The sequence below is a fragment of the Aquarana catesbeiana genome, linkage group LG06 (assembly GCF_042186555.1).
Source record: "Aquarana catesbeiana isolate 2022-GZ linkage group LG06, ASM4218655v1, whole genome shotgun sequence".
NCBI lineage: Eukaryota > Metazoa > Chordata > Amphibia > Anura > Ranidae > Aquarana > Aquarana catesbeiana.
The window spans coordinates 306,561,699-306,574,910 of record NC_133329.1 but is presented as its reverse complement, the minus strand read 5'-3'; the positions used below and the strand labels follow the sequence as shown (position 1 = coordinate 306,574,910).

Below are 13,212 nucleotides of genomic sequence, written 5' to 3'. Positions count from 1 at the left end.
ATTGAAATAGCGGGAACCTGAGTTTGGTGGCTTGATGAGCCTGATATGCTTCCCGTCTAAGGCCCCGATACAATTTGGGAAGTTTGTCTTCTCCTAAAATTCCTCTGCAATCTCTTCCCACAGACTGGCTGTTGGTTCCGGCATTACTGTACTCTTAAGCTCCTCCCAAATGGCAGTACAGGTGTCATGTACAACAGTCGACACTTTTGAAATTCCCATGAGGAACTGGTGATGAAGGGAGGTAAAACTCGCTCCAGTGGCAAGGTATCTGCAATACAAAATTGAGAAGCATTCAGAAACTAGAAAAAAGTATGAAATATATATAGATGTAACTCACACACTATTGTCAATAATATAAACCTGCATGTGCATGAATGTAAGCATATGTTAAAGATATGGAAAACCTACCTTAATGTCAGTAACAGCCGCTCTTCTTCACTAATGCATCTTCTCATGTTAGTCCTGTGTCTGGTAAGGCGTCCTCGAACAAGTCGCAACAATTTATCAAAACTCTCCACCGACATCCTCGTATAGTTGTAGAACTTGTCCTGATGAGTTCTCAGTTCGCCATACATGAGGGCAAAGTAGCCGATCGAAAGACGCTGCGAGGTTAAAGGGTGCACCCAGTAACGACGGGGATATCTCCTGCGCTCGATCGCTCTTCTCCTCTTCATTCTCATCAACAGCAATATGAGCATTGCCATCAAACTACCGATACATGTATTCATCTTCAAAGATTTCAGCACAATCGACAGAACACTCCTTTTCACTGCAAAACTCCAACACACACTCAGCCAGTACACAAAGAGACAGGAAATACATGATTTGAACTGCAGAGGACCGAAATGCATCATGGGTAGATTCAGGATCAAACAAAAACATTGACTACCGCAGCTAAACGCAACCGCGTGAAAAAGTTCTTTTAAGGCTCGCCAGTTCCTTAATGTCTTGCAGGACAATTTTATGGGTCAGATGGTAGACGCACCAACTAGAAATAAAACATTACTGGATCTACTGATTACCAACAATACAGACCTGTTCACGGATGTGGAAATACGGGGCAATTTAGGTAACAGCGATCACAGGTCAATTAGTTTCAGTATAAATCACACAAATAGGAAACCTAAAGGGAATACAAAGACACTGAATTTCAAAAGAGCCAACTTCCCTAAACTACAAACCTTGCTAAAAGGCATAAATTGGGATAAAATATTAGGAACAAAGAATACGGAGGAGAGATGGGTTTGCTTTAAGAGCATATTAAATAAGGGCATTAGCCAATGTATCCCATTGGGTAATAAATTTAAAAGAGCGAACAAAAGTCCTGGATGGCTTAACTCCAATGTAAAAATGCATATAAAAGCAAAGGAGAAGGCCTTCAAAAAATACAGGGTTGAGGGATCATCCTCAGCATTCAGACTTTATAAAGAATGCAGCAAGAAATGTAAGGGTGCAATTAGAATGGCTAAGATCGAACATGAAAGACACATAGCGGAGGAGAGCAAAAAAAAATCCCAAGAAATTCGTTAAGTATGTAAACAGTAAAAAAGGGTGGACAGACCATATTGGCCCCATAAAGAATGAGGAAGGACATCTGGTTACAAAGGATGGGGAGATGGTGAAGGTATTGAATTTATTCTTCTCCTCAGTCTTCACGAGTGAATCAGGGGGCTTCAGTAACCAAAACTGCAGTGTTTATCCTCATGACACAACACAGGAAGCACCTCCATGGTTAACAGAGGACAGAATTAAAATTAGACTTGAGAAACTTAACATTAATAAATCACCGGGACCAGATGGCTTGCATCCGAGGGTACTTAGGGAACTTAGTCAAGTGATTGCCAGACCGTTGTTCCTAATTTTTACAGACAGTCTACTGACTGGAATGGTACCAGCTGATTGGAGAAAAGCCAATGTTGCACCAATATTTAAAAAGGGCCCAAAATACATCCCTGGGAATTACAGACCAGTTAGCCTAGCATCAATAGTATGTAAACTCTTGGAGGGGATGATAAGGGACTATATACAAGATTTTAGCAGTAATCAGCATGGATTCATGAAGAATCGTTCTTGCCAAACCAATCTATTAACCTTCTATGAGGAGGTGAGTTGCCATCTAGATAAAGGAAGGCCCGTAGACGTGGTGTATCTGGATTTTGCAAAAGCATTTGACGCAGTTCCCCATAAACGTTTACTGTACAAAATAAGGTCCGTTGGCATGGACCATAGGGTGAGTACATGGATTGCAAACTGGCTACAAGGGCGAGTTCAGAGGGTGGTGATAAATGGGGAGTACTCGGAATGGTCAGGGGTGGGTAGTGGGGTTCCCCAGGGTTCTGTGCTGGGACCAATCCTATTTAATTTGTTCATAAACGACCTGGAGGATGGGATAAACAGTTCAATCTCTGTATTTGCAGACGATACTAAGCTTAGCAGGGGAATAACTTCTCCGCAGGACGTGGAAACCTTGCAAAAAGATCTGAACAAATTAATGGGGTGGGCAACTACATGGCAAATGAGGTTCAATGTAGAAAAATGTAAAATAATGCATTTGGGTGGCAAAAATATGAATGCAATCTATACACTAGGGGGAGAACCTCTGGGAGAATCTAGGATGGAAAAGGACCTGGGGGTCCTAGTAGATGATAGGCTCAGTGCTGGGACAAGGCCATTTGGTGCCCAGGGCGAAGATGGCAAACTGCGCCCCCCCCCCCCCCCGGTTTTAATAAAGAATCAATGTCATTTCAAAACAAGAATATACTTAAAACAATACAAGTTCAATTATGTTTAATGCGAGAGAAACAGAGTTCACTCACACATTTTAATATGTATTTTTATTTTTATACCAAATATTGACATAATTAGGAAAAGTGCAAAAATCAAAAAATTTCACAAACTTCTCAACCAACATACATGGCCTTCAGCAAAAAAGAACCCTTAATACAGAATACTAATATATAAAAGTGCAAAATCAAAGGGATTACACTATTTCTCACTGAAACATATAACATTCAGCTGTAATCTTTCCTAAAGGTAGTCGGTGCCGAATACAAAATATTCATATAAATATGAAAAGTGCACAAAAACAACAACAGACAGACATATTTTAAACAACATACAGGGCCTTCAGCCAAAAAGAACACCTTAGTACAAAATATTCATTTAAAAAAGTGCAAAATAGAAATCAAGGCAATAAATGAAAATTTACGTAAACTTGCTGAAGACAGTTGCAAAAATGTCAAGTACAGTGGTGACGGAAAGTATTCAGACCCCTTAAATTTTTCACTCTTTGTTATATTGCAGCCATTTGCTAAAATCATTTAAGTTCATTTTTTTTCCTCATTAATGTACACACAGCACCCCATATTGTACACACAGCACCCCATATTGACAGAAAAACACAGAATTGTTGACATTTTTTCCAGATTTATTAAAAAAGAAAAACTGAAATATCACATGGTCCTAAGTATTCAGACCCTTTGCTGTGACACTCATATATATAACTCAGGTGCTGTCCATTTCTTCTGATCATCCTTTAGATGGTTCTACACCTTCATTTGAGTCCAGCTGTGTTTGATTATACTGATTGGACTTGATTAGGAAAGCCACACACCTGTCTATATAAGACCTTACAGCTCACAGTGCATGTCAAAGCAAATGAGAATCATGAGGTCAAAGGAACTGCCTGAAGAGCTCAGAGACAGAATTGTGACAAGGCACAGATCTGGCCAAGGTTACAAAAAATTTCTGCTGCACTTAAGGTTCCTAAGAGTACAGTGGCCTCCATAATCCTTAAATGGAAGACGTTTGGGATGACCAGAACCCTTCCTAGAGCTGGCCGTCCGGCCAAACTGAGCTATCGGGGGAGAAGAGCCTTAGTGAGAGAGGTAAAGAAGAACCCAAAGATCACTGTGGCTGAGCTCCAGAGATGGGAGAAAGTTGTAGAAAGTCAACCACCACTGCAGCCCTCCACTAGTCGGGGCTTTGTGGCAGAGTGGCCCGATGGAAGCCTCTCCTCAGTGCAAGACACATGAAAGCTCACATGGAGTTTGCTAAAATACACCCGAAGGGCTCCAAGATGGTGAGAAATAAGATTCTCTGGTCTGATGAGAGAAGGAAAGAAAGAAAGAGGGGGACGGAGAAAGAAGGAAGGAAAGAGAAAGAAATAAAGACAAAAAGAATGGAAAGAAAGAGAGATAAAGAGAGAAAGAAAGAGAAAGAGAGACAGAGAGAAAGAAAGAGAAAGAGACAGAAAGAAAGAAAGAAAGAAAGAAAGAAAGAAAGAAAGAAAGAAAGAAAGAAAGAAAGAAAGAGAGAGAAAGAAAGAGAAATGGGGACGGAGAAAGAAGGAAAGAGAAAGAAAGAAAGAGAAGAAAGAGAGAGAAGAAGGAAGGAGAGAAAGAAAGAAAAAAGAATGGTAAGAAGGAAGGAAGAAGAAAAAGAAAGAAAGCGAGGGGGCCTGTAGCTGCACCCATCATTCAGATATCCCCGCACAAAGTCAAGGACGTCGTATGACAACCGGCGGGCAGGAAGTGGTAAAAAAAAATTTTTTAAACACAAAGTTGTCAATTTATACAATATTTCTAACACATAACATGTACATACCAAAAATGACACCCCAAAATAGATTCTCCTACTCCTCCTGAGTACGGCGATACCACATGTGTGAGACTTCCACAGCCTGGCCACATACAGAGGCCGAGTACAGCCGAGCATGGCTGGGTATGGCCGAGCATGGCTGGGTATAACTGAGCATGGCTGGGTATGGCAGAGTATGGCTGGGTATTGCAGAGTATGACTGGGTATCACCTAGTATTGCAGAGTGTTAGGCGCCCGTCTTCTCTTATTGGCCTAGGCTCTTGAGTTGGCTCAGTGGAGGACCACGCCGGCGGACAATCAATTACACATACACAATGTACGTGCTGAATGATTACAATAGTTTATTGAATGATTTGCTGTTTTATGCTGTGCCTCTACAAGACTCTGCCCCATTTGGGGGCCAATCAAAATGATACACATAAATGTTCATTAGCATATTTAGTAATTTCTTAATCTTGTGATTTTCCATATATTAGTAATGTCTTCATCTTGTGACCCTAATGTTAACCCCTATAGTTCAAGCCATTACAGTTCAATGATTCCTTACTTTCTGTTAACGTCTACTGACCATGAGATGCCCAGCCACAACTTCCTAAAAAAAGCTAATTCTGGCCGTTGTTGGCCTTCTCATACCCAGCAACAGTGTACAGAGATAAAAACCACAGACAGATGTTTCCTAAGATGAAGACATCAGACAGGAATAGACAGACAGGGTGATATTGCAATGAGATAATTCAGTCATTAAGTAATACTGTCATGAGATACAATTTGTCACATTCACTGAAATATAATTCATTAAGCAGATAAGCAATCCTGAACTTATATCCTCAGGGTAAAATCAATAATCAAAATCAATAACCAATAATGCAATGTATTATGGAATCTCCTTACAATCCTCCCTTTGACCATTCGATATCATCGAAATGGTCATTCTACCTTTTCGTCACGCCTTAAGGATTCATATCCTCCGGCCTCATTTTCCTGGTTCTCGTACCATACCGTGGGATCTCTGGAAATGGAAGTCAGCTTCATGGTTTCGGAATGTGCTTCGCTACCCTTTTTGCAGAGGCATTTGAGTAACATGAAGCATGCATACAAGAACAATATGAAAAGCAGTATGGTAAAAATTGTCATTGCAGTGTTCTTCAACCATGAAGTGAGAACTGAGGGGCTTGTTGGGACTTTTTCTTATGACATTGGCAAGAACTATAGGGGGGGTTCCATTCAGGAAAGGAGTGATGTTTAAGGGAATGGCCATCAACGGGATCCTGGCTGTACTAGGGTGGAGTTTGCTGCATATCCAACATTTCTCAAAGCCAGACTTTTGTGCATAACTGTACTTAAACTTCAACAACAACATCTTGTCAGTGAAACCTGAAGGGGGTTCAGTGGGGGATATACTTCTTCTATATTTTAAACTAGATGTATTGGCTGTCTGGGCATTTCCACATATCCCTTCTAGTGACCCTAAATCTTCTGGATGGTACACACAATTTGTTATTAACCAAGTAGGTATGAATACTATCAGAATCAGACATGTCCAGAAGCATAATGTTTTTCCTGACACAAAGGTAGAAATCATTTTGTCAGGTACTGTGTACAAAGTTCTGTTACTCGTCTCTTCTCGTTGGTGGGGGATTTGTCTCGTCGTCCAGAGAGATTTGTTTTATGCCTTCTTGAATGTCCTCAAAATCTGATCGCTGTTCCTGAAGAGAGGAGTCTTGGGATGCTGGTGGAGGGTCAGGGGTCTGGGGTTGCTGTGGACACTTCTTTAACCGGCTGGCGTGGATCCAGGTGTTTCCTAGATCGGTCAGTACAGCAGTTCTGGAAACCTTCTCTATCTTCCAAGGTCCAGAGAAAATGGGTCCAACCTTCTTTTTGTTTGCCAGTTGTTTCACCAGTACTTTGTCTCCTGGGATGAAGGGATGAGTAGGTTCTGTTGAAAGAGGAGAAAAGGTGACAGAGACTTGTTCGTTCATATCCTGTAACATACTTACCAGATTTTTCACGTACATTTCCTGTTGAGAATAGATGTTAATGTCAGTGTTTTGATCTAAGAGGGGCAGCTCTATGTTTGCAGGAACTCCCATCAAAATCTCAAAGGGCGAGAGTTTTGTTCTAGCATGTGGTGTTGTCCTGATCTGAAATAGGACAGAAGGAAGGTAATCCAACCATCCTTTCATGGTGCCCCCCGTAGCCTTTTTTAACTTGTCTTTAATGTTCCTATTCATTCTTTCCACTACTCCTGCACTTTGTGGGTGGTAAGGGATGTGCAATTTCCACTGTAAGCCTAGTAGCTTAGCTAAAGTCTGTGTAACAGAGGAGCTGAAGGCAGGCCCTCTGTCTGACCATATGGCCGTTGGTATTCCAAACCTACAAACCCAATGGTTCAGTATGCATTTGGCAGCAATTTTAGCAGTCTCACCTGTACAAGGAATACTTTCGACCCAACCTGACCATTTGTCCACGATCACGCAAAGGCATTTCAAATTGCCTTTTTGTTTGGGCATGTGTGTAAAGTCTATTTGCAAATCTGTTAGGGGACCCAGGGGTGGGGGCAGGTGGCCATGTAATCCATGATTTTTCCCTTGGACATTGTTTTGTGCACAGGTCAGACAACTGCTGGTGAGGAGTTTTGCCTGTTTACTCAAATTGTTTGTACAGAAAGACTTTGCGTATATGTTTGTTAGGGCGGTGGTACCTATATGTCCTGGACCATGGAGATAGGAGAGTATGAGAACACTGCTTGATTCTGGTATGCCCAATATCTTCCCCTCTTTTGACCAAAGACCTTCTTGGTCCTTGGTCAAGCCATCCTTGACCCAAAAAGAAACATCCTCTTCTGTAGCTAATCCCTGTATTTGTGCCACAACGGTTTTGAAGTTGGGTGATGTAAAATGTTCCTTGAAGAACATTGTTGTGGGGGCTGGCTGACTAATGTATAGGGCAGCGGCTTTTTTTGCTTCTCTGTCTGCCAGAGCGTTTCCTTTGGAAACTCTGCTGTTATCCGATGAATGTGCCTTTACTTTGATGACCGCTATCCGCTTTGGGAGAAGAATCGCTTGCAGGAGTGCTTTAATTTGCGTAGAGTTAGCAATTGGCTTGTTGTCAGCAGTTTTAAATCCTCTATTTGCCCATATTACGCCATAGTCATGCGTGACCCCAAAAGCGTACCTACTATCTGTGTAGATGTTTACCTCCTGATCTGAGAAAAGTATGCAAGCTCTTGTGAGCGCCTCCAATTCTGCTACCTGTGCCGAGGAGGGTGGTAAGGCTTTTGCTTCCAATACCACGTCAGGGAGTTGGACAATGGCATACCCTGTCAGGAATGTTGCATCAGAGGGGCGAGAACAACTGCCGTCTATGAAGACGTCCTGTACTCCTGGTATGGGAATGTCAGTGAGATCTGGGCGAGGGCTGGTTATTGCTGCAACCTGTTCAACACAATTGTGCTTCTGATCAGGGTCTTGTGGCAGCCTGAGCAAAGAATGTAAAAGACGGACAGTGGGATTACTTGGTGGTGCGTGTTTGAGGGTGAGGTTAATTCCCCATCTAATAACCTTGGTAGTGTGTGTCTAGTACAGGGACAGAGATGAAAGCAGCCTGTTTGTGCTATAATCTGTTCCCTGACTTGGGAATAAGTCCCCTCGTCTGTTATCGCTGTGGGGCTGATATAGCTATGTAGGTTAACCCTCAGTACTCGGTATAGGAAACCCCTCCTTGTGGCAGGATATACTCCCCTTGCACCAAGTCGGTAGGAAAACCCGGTTGGTCTAGTGGTGAGCAGGATCCACGTCCTGTCCACACTAAGGAACAGTAAACCAAATGTGCAATGTGGGCAAGCGGGTGCTATCTCACTACAATCGGGTTCCTGATTTATGTTGTTCATTTAGTGCATATATGTGTAATGCCTTAATAAAAATTTTCTAAATCAATACAGTACTTTACATTCAATACAGTACTTTACATTCAGTTGTCATACATATATGTATCATACACTTATCTCTAATTCTCTAATTCTCTATACACTCTAACTACTGTATATACTTACGGTGGTACCTAAAAGAAAACAAGCAAAATCTTATATACAGTGGCCAAATAAAGTTACATTATATCAACATGTTATTATAAGTGCACTTTTCAATATTTTCCCCAAAAATTGGGCGTCCACTCAGCCACTCCTTATACTACGGGCGTATTCTATACTTCCCGAGTTTTAAACACACATATATATCTACCTCTACTAAACACAGTCGGACCAACCTAGTCGGACTATTCAAAAACCTGCGAGCCCTTATTAACCCTCCAAGGGACCAGCCTAGTCCGTTGCGAAGGCACAGTTATGTAAATAGGTGGGTATACAAGGTTATTTGAACATGGCAAGCATCAACACCAGTTACCAAAAAATAGGTAAAAAGGAGTAAAATGACTTACCTGTTCAAACACACCCCACTTCTGGTACCAAAACTGTTAGGCGCCCGTCTTCTCTTATTGGCCTAGGCTCTTGAGTTGGCTCAGTGGAGGACCACGCCGGCGGACAATCAATTACACATACACAATGTAGGTGCTGAATGATTACAATAGTTTATTGAATGATTTGCTGTTTTATGCTGTGCCTCTACAAGACTCTGCCCCATTTGGGGGCCAATCAAAATGATACACATAAATGTTCATTAGCATATTTAGTAATTTCTTAATCTTGTGATTTTCCATATATTAGTAATGTCTTCATCTTGTGACCCTAATGTTAACCCCTATAGTTCAAGCCATTACAGTTCAATGATTCCTTACTTTCTGTTAACGTCTGCTGACCATGAGATGCCCAGCCACAACTTCCTAAAAAAAGCTAATTCTGGCCGTTGTTGGCCTTCTCATACCCAGCAACAGTGTACAGAGATAAAAACCACAGACAGATGTTTCCTAAGATGAAGACATCAGACAGGAATAGACAGACAGGGTGATATTGCAATGAGATAATTCAGTCATTAAGTAATACTGTCATGAGATACAATTTGTCACATTCACTGAAATATAATTCATTAAGCAGATAAGCAATCCTGAACTTATATCCTCAGGGTAAAATCAATAATCAAAATCAATAACCAATAATGCAATGTATTATGGAATCTCCTTACACAGAGTATGGCTGGGTATCACCGAGTATTGCAGAGTATGGCTGGGTATCACCGAGTATTACAGGGTATTGCGGGGTATTGCAGAGTATGGCAGGGTATTGCAGAATATGGCGGGGTATTGCAGAGTATGGCAGGGTATCGCCGAGTATCACAGAGTATGGCTGGGTATTGCACGGTATTGCGAGGTATTGCACAGTATTGTGGGGTATTGCAGAGTTTTGCACAGTATTGTGGGGTATTGCAGAGTATTGCACAGTATTGTGGGGTATTGCAGAGTATTGCACAGTATTGTGGGGTATTGCAGAGTATTACACAGTATTGCAGAGTATTGCACAGTACTGTGGAGTATTGCAGAGTATTGCACAGTGTTGCGGGGTATTGCAGAGTATTGCACAGTACTGTGGAGTATTGCACAGTATTGCGGGGTATTGCAGAGTATTGCACAGTATTGCGGGGTATTGCAGAGTATTGCACAGTATTGTGGGGTATTGCAGAGTATTGCACAGTGTTGCGGGGTATTGCAGAGTATTGCACAGTGTTGCGGGGGATTGCAGAGTATTGCAGTGTTGCAGAGTATTGCACAGTGTTGCGGGGTATTGCACAGTGTTGCGGGGTATTGCACAGTGTTGTGGGGTATTGCACAGTATTGTGGGGTATTGCACAGTATTGTGGGGTATTGCACAGTATTGCACATTATTGAGGGGTATTGCACAGTATTGCGGGGTATTGCACAGTATTGCGGGGTATTGCAGAGTATTGCACAGTATTGCGGGGTATTGCACAGTATTGCACAGTATTGCGGGGTATTGCAGAGTATTGCGGGGTATTGCAGAGTATTGCACAGTATTGCACAGTATTGCGGGGTATTGCAGAGTATTGCACAGTATTGCGGGGTATTGCAGAGTATTGCACAGTATTGTGGGGTATTCAGCAGTGGTGGTCACTGGTCATTAACCTCGCCTCAGCCTCCTCCCCTCCCCCAATGCAGCCATTTATTAATCTGTTTTTTAAGTGTTTACTTACACAAGTTCAGACTCAGAAGTTCTGAGTCTGAACTTTTGTAAGTAAACACTAAAAAACAGATTAATAAATGGCTGGATTGGGAGGGGAGGAGGCTGAGGCGAGGTTAATGACCAGTGACCACCACTGCTGAAGATCTGAGTGAGAACACTGGCACTGACTGCGCTCTTCTACCTTCCAGATTGAATCCAGCCTAAGCCAGCCAGCCAGGCAGTAGCTCCTCAGCTCGGCTCCGCTTGATAACAGACAGCGCGCCGACACAACACAGCTCACAGCTCCCGCCTCCCTGCGCTCCTCTCTGCGTCCTCCCACCTCGCCTCTGGCCGTGAGTGACGTCACAGCGCTGGCAGAGACTACGGGACTCCTCCGTAGGGGAGTAAACAGTGTAGTTGTGTGCTGAGGGAAGGGAAGGGAGGATCATGCAGGAGCGCACAGCTGCGCCCCCCCCCCCATACCAAATGGTACCGCCCAGGGCACGTGCCCCCTCCGCCCCTGCCTTGTACCGGCCCTGGATAGGCTCACCAATGGGATGCAATGCCAAGCTGCTGCTAACAAAGCAAACAGAATATTGGCATGCATTAAAAAGGGGATCAACTCCAGAGATAAAACGATAATTCTCCCACTCTACAAGACTCTGGTCCGACTGCACCTGGAGTATGCTGTCCTGTTCTGGGCACCAGTCCTCAGGATGGATGTACTGGAAATGGAGCGAGTACAAAGAAGGGCAACAAAGCTAATAAAGGGTCCGGAGGATCTTAGTTATGAGGAAAGGTTGCGAGCACTGAACTTATTCTCTCTGGAGAACAGACGCTTGAGAGGGGATATGATTTCAATATACAAATACCATACTGGTGACCCTACAATAGAAATAAAACTTTTTCGCAGAAGAGAGTTTAACAAGACTCGCGGCCACTCATTAAAATTAGAAGAAAAGAGGTTTAACCTTAAACTACGTAGAGGGTTCTTTACTGTGAGAGGGGCAAGGATGTGGAATTCCCTTCCGCAGGCGGTGGTCTCAGCGGGGAGCATTGATAGCTTCAAGAAACTATTAGATAAGCACCTGAATGACCGCAACATACAGGGATATATAATGTAATACTGACACATAATCACACACATAGGTTGGACTTGATGGACTTGTGTCTTTTTTCAACCTCACCTACTATGTAACTATGTAAAAATGCATGTAAACGCAGGTGATCGCATTGTACAAATGCAGCTGATCGCAGTGCCTGGAGTTTTGAATTTCACAGAAAAAAAACATGCTTTTAACTGCGGCAGAATAGCCGTCCGTGTGAAAGGCGCCTTACTGTCAGTTTAACGCCATATAGTTTTGCATGTGCTGCTGCCAGTTTAATGCCATATAGTTCTGTGTGCGTTACTGCCAGTTTAATGCAATTTACTTCTGTGTGCGTTACTGCTGGTTTAATGCCATATCATTTTGTGCGCGTTACTGGCAGTTTAATGCCATATAGTTTTGTGTGCGTTACTGCCAGTTTAACGCCATACAGTTATGTGTGCGTTACTGACAGTTTAACACCATATAGTTGTGCATGTGTTACTGGGAGTTTAACGCCATATAGTTTTGCGCGCGTTACTGCCAGTTTAACACCATATAGTTTTGTGTGCGTTACTGCCAGTTTAACGTCATATAGTATTGTGCGTTACTGCCAGTTTAACGCCATATAGTTCTGTGTGCACGTTACTGCCAGTTTAACGCCATATAGTTTTGTGTGCATTACTGCCAGTTTAACGCCATATCTGTGCGACACTGTACATTTTGTGCATTACATTGCAGTATATTATAGTGTATCCGTGGAGTGTGTCTGTGTAGTGTGAGTACTCAAATTAAAGTGCACCAAACACCTCTTTACATTGATTAAAGTGCATCTACGTCCAGATTTCAGCTTCTTCTTTACATTTGCTTATAAGCACCGCCCCCTCCCTCCCAATAATGTCTGGGAGCACAACAAGGAGAGGCAGACATTCCCTTGGCACTGTAAGGGGGCCAGTAACAAATGTATCCACAGGCAAAGGTGGATGTGATGGTCAGTCTTCAGGCAGGGCATCACTTCTTCTCTTTAGTGGGTTTGCCCATGCTATCCAGCCACAGCATGCAGAGGAGGTGGTGGACTGGCTTACTAAACCTTGTTCATCTTCCTCATCCTCTGTCACACAAGCAGAGACAAGTGTGCAGTCCCCTGCAGTTGCCAGAGTGGATAAACCTGCTTCCTTGTCCACATCCATTCCTGCCATAGCCCCAACATCAACCATTGAGGAGTCAGCTGAGTTATTTGACCACAGCGTCAGCCACTTGCCCCTTAATGATGCCCAGCCATTACTGGATTCAGCTGTTGGTTCTGAGGTTGAGGATGACAGGAACATGAGCCTAGAGAGAGGGAGGAGCACTGGTAGACAAATTGGCATTCATGTTCCCCAAACCGCAGCGTATTGCCAA

General features: G+C 43.0%; 1 long non-coding RNA gene across 1 annotated transcript in view; it reads right to left on the bottom strand.

The window, feature by feature from the left end:
* Window positions 1–4,920: 4,920 nt before the first annotated feature.
* LOC141147769 (uncharacterized) overlaps window positions 4,921–13,212 on the bottom strand; it is a 34,791-nt gene continuing 26,499 nt past the window's right edge. The window contains exon 2 of the long non-coding RNA XR_012245129.1: window positions 4,921–6,535. This is a non-coding gene — a long non-coding RNA (uncharacterized lncRNA). The remainder of the gene's footprint in view (window positions 6,536–13,212) is intronic.